This window comes from Oncorhynchus tshawytscha, linkage group LG15 (genome assembly GCF_018296145.1).
Source record: "Oncorhynchus tshawytscha isolate Ot180627B linkage group LG15, Otsh_v2.0, whole genome shotgun sequence".
In the NCBI taxonomy this organism is placed as follows: Eukaryota; Metazoa; Chordata; class Actinopteri; order Salmoniformes; family Salmonidae; genus Oncorhynchus; species Oncorhynchus tshawytscha.
This window is the reverse complement of record NC_056443.1, coordinates 31,515,030-31,519,237: the sequence shown is the minus strand read 5'-3', so window position 1 is coordinate 31,519,237 and position 4,208 is coordinate 31,515,030. Positions and strand designations below refer to the sequence as shown.

Sequence of the window (4,208 nt, the reverse complement as noted above, 5' to 3'; positions counted from 1 at the left end):
CCGGTAAATGATCCCAAATTCTCCATTTCAAGCTTTGTTAACAAGCCGAAAAGTATGTATTTTCATCATGACACAGAGCGCTAGCTCAATGCATGTTAGTGGAGTATTAACTGGAGATATATATGTGTGTGTCTGGTCGTCAATTTCCAGCTGCCCCGTGGTCAGGCTCAGCTCTGAATAGGCCTCTCTATGGGGGGGGACAAAACATTAAAATAGAGTCAACATCATTGAAACATACTAAACACCATCTGGGACCACGAGTAGGTCATAAATTACATGCACTGTATGAATGTAAACACGCAGACAAATAGTTTCTGTTCCCCTAAGGGGATATAGGATGTCTCATGAATTATGCTTCTACAGAGGCAGAAGAATATGTATGAACACAGACACGCGTAGTGTTGTCGACACACACAGATGGTACAGGTTGAGTAAACTAATTAAATACAGAGCATTCGGAAAGAATAAAACAGTTTTCCTCATCAATCTACACACAATAACCCATAATGACAAAGCTAAAACTGTTTTTTCAGACCCTTTACTAAGTACTTTACTGAAGCACCTTTTGGCAGCAATTACAGCCTTGAGTCTTCTTCCGTATGACGCTACAAACTTGGCACACCTGTATTTGCAGAGTTTCTCTCATTCTTCTCTGCAGATCCTCTCAAGCTCTGTCAGGTTGGATGGGGAGCGTCATCGCACAGCCATTTTCAGGTCTCTCCAGAGACAGCTATTTTCAGGTCTCTCCAGAGACAGCTATTTTCAGGTCTCTCCAGAGACAGCTATTTTCAGGTCTCTCCAGAGACAGCTATTTTCAGGTCTCTCCAGAGACAGCTATTTTCAGGTCTCTCCAGAGACAGCTATTTTCAGGTCTCTGCTATTTTCAGGTCTCTCCAGAGACAGCCATTTTCAGGTCTCTCCAGAGACAGCTATTTTCAGGTCTCTCCAGAGACAGCTATTTTCAGGTCTCTCCAGAGACAGCTATTTTCAGGTCTCTCCAGAGACAGCTATTTTCAGGTCTCTCCAGAGACAGCTATTTTCAGGTCTCTCCAGTGATGTTTGATCAAGTTCAAGTCCGGGCTCTGGCTGGACCTCTCAAGGACGTTCAGAGACTTGTCCCAAAGCCAGTCCTGCTGTCACGCCCTGACCTTAGAGAACCTTATTATTCTCTATGTTTGGTTAGGTCAGGCTGTGACTCGGGTGGGAAAATCTATGTTTTCTATTTCTTTGTGTTTTTGGCTGAGCATGGTTCCCAATCAGAGGCAGCTGTCTATCGTTGCCTCTGATTGGGGATCACATATAAGTTGTCCTTTACTTTTTGGGTTTTGAATAAAAGGAATCATGAACATTGACCACGCTGCGCTTTGGTCCACTCTTCCTTCTACCAATGAGAGTCGTAAACACCTGTCACAGTTGCTTTTGATAATAGCATCATAATAATAATAATAATGTAGTCATAAAATAGACATCATGTAATTACAACATAGCAGAGATGCTCGGGTGGATGGTCTGTGCAGCTCACTAGCTTTTCTCCAGAGTTGGTGACCGTTGAATAGACAATTGGACATTCATTCTGATGTCCAATGAAAAACCTGGCATAACATCTTCACTGGAAGGAAGATTCCCAGTCTTCAGTCCAAGTTAAGTACATGGTCCATCCAGAAAGAGGGCATGTTAAGGTTGGGAGAAGAGTTCCACTCGTTATCGGAGCCGGGCGAGGCCCAGGAGTCTGGTTATCCTCTGGATTCACAAGGCCTGCTGTTTATGCCACACACTGGTAAATGTTATCATACCCCCTTCGCTGAGATAGCATTGTTAGGAAACTGTTATGTTACACAGAGTACTATGCACAAGCAGAGGAAACGTAGTGTAATTCACCTACGCAAGAGGTGTATATACAGGAAGTATGCATGGCACACACACACACACACACACACACACACACACACACACACACACACACACACACACACACACACACACACACACACACACACACACACACACACAGTCTTGATTACAATCACAAGAGTTACATCCTGCGATACATCGAGAAATAACTTAATCTTATAAACATTGTCATCAACATAGTGTGTGTATGTGCATGTAGGTTGAGACCTGGTTAATCTGTCCCAATTCTACTTGTTAGTCATCTCCTTCTGTTCTGGTTATCTGTCCCAATTCTACTTGTTGGTCATCTCCTTCTGTTCTAGTTGATCTTTCCCAATTCCACTTGTTGGTCATCTCCTTCTGTTCTGGGCCATCTGTCCCAATTCCACGTGTTGGTCATCTCCTTCTGTTCTGGCACATCTGTCCCAATTCCACTTGTTGGTTATCTCCTTCTGTTCTGGGGCATCTGTCCCAATTCCACTTGTTGGTCAACTCCTTCTGTTCTGGGTCATATGTCCCAATTCCACTTGTTGGTCAACTCCTTCTGTTCTGGGTCATCTGTCCCAATTCCACTTGTTGGTCAACTCCTGTTCTGGGTCATCTGTCCCAATTCTACTTGTTGGTCAACTCCTTCTGTTCTGGGTCATCTGTCCCAATTCCACTTGTTGGTCAACTCCTGTTCTGGGTCATCTGTCCCAATTCTACTTGTTGGTCAACTCCTTCTGTTCTGGGTCAGCTGTCCCAATTCCACTTGTTGGTCAACTCCTTCTGTTCTGGGTCAGCTGTCCCAATTCTACTTGTTAGTCAACACCTTCTGTTCTTCTGCTGGAAAACAAATAATGAAGAATGTGTCGTGTCAATAAAGCAACGTGTCGAAAGACTAAACATTTAGAATCGATAAAAGACCAAGTGACATTCTGGATGGCCTCATCTTTGGCTGAGAATCCTTTTACATGTTGTCATGTGCTGCTATTCACTGTTTACTTTACCAGCCAAAGGCACACCTAGATCTGTGCAGATGCTGTTCAGGCTTATGAGGATATGCATTTCCCAGCTTGCCTTTAGGAATCACACACACACACACACACACACACACACACGCAGTTAACTTAAAGACATTACAAAGATAACGCTTAAAGGTTCAGTGCAGCTGTTTTTGTCTCAATATCAAATCACTTCTGGGTTACAATTAAGTCAATTACTGTGACTGTTTTCTATTGTGGTGGACCGGGTACCTGTAGGCTGACTTCGGTCATCAGCTGAACGGTGTTTCCTCCGACACATTGGTGCGGCTGCCTTCCCAGTTTAAGCGGGCGGGTGTTAAGAAGTGCGGTTTGGCGGGTCATGTTTCAGAGGACGCATGACTCGACCTTCGTCTCTCCCGAGCCAGTTGGGAAGTTGCAGCGATGAGACAAGAAACGGAATTGGATCGCAATTTTATATCACGAAATTGGGTCAAATAAGGGGGTAAAATACAAAAATACATTTAAAAAATATATATAATAGCTGTTATTGGCAGAGAGGTTTGGAACTCTCTTTCTTATTGGTTTATTAACTCATTTATCGCCTGATAAATTAACTCCCACCAAAACAGGCAGAAATTTCTGGCTGTCTTTTTCAAACAGCTCTTACACTAAAAGGGCATGATCATCATTTTCACAATTTCCTTATTCCAACCTCATAGTGTGGAAATGTATACAAAACACAGGTAAATCACGTTTTTGACTACACTGAGCCTTTAACAATGCAGATCTTAAGCACAACTCATTTGTAACCTATCATACGAATTGCACCAAAAAATGTATAATAATCATTTTGCAGGACGTAACATATGATACGAAATGGATGACGTAGTACACAAATGGATGACGTAGTACACAAATGGATGACGTAGTACACAAATGGATGACGTAGTACACAAATGGATGACGTAGTACACAGATGGATGACGTAGTACACAAATGGATGACGTAGTACACAAATGGATGACGTAGTACACAAATGGATGACGTAGTACACAAATGGATGACGTAGTACACAAATGGATGACGTAGTACACAAATGGATGACGTAGTACACAAATGGATGACGTAGTACACAGATGGATGACGTAGTACACAAATGGATGACGTAGTACACAAATGGATGACGTAGTACACAAATGGATGACGTAGTACACAAGTGGATGACGTAGTACACAAATGGATGACGTAGTACACAAATGGATGACGTAGTACACAAATGGATGACGTAGTACACAAATGGATGACGTAGTACACAAATGGATGACGTAGTATACAAAAAACGGGTACCCGTTT

The 4,208-nt window shown here is 42.7% G+C and overlaps 1 long non-coding RNA gene across 2 annotated transcripts; it reads right to left on the bottom strand.

Annotated features, from left to right (window-relative positions):
* Nucleotides 1-1,216: 1,216 nt before the first annotated feature.
* On the bottom strand, nt 1,217-3,184 carry LOC121839411. 2 transcript variants are annotated; one of them, XR_006078961.1, is made up of 3 exons: nt 3,126-3,184; nt 2,895-2,949; nt 1,217-2,715 (listed from the first exon to the last, which is right to left on the bottom strand). It is a non-coding gene; the product is annotated as an uncharacterized LOC121839411 (long non-coding RNA). The 2 variants fall into 2 exon arrangements; XR_006078960.1 differs by having other exon boundaries at nt 2,880-2,949; nt 3,126-3,165.
* Nucleotides 3,185-4,208: the final 1,024 nt, after the last annotated feature.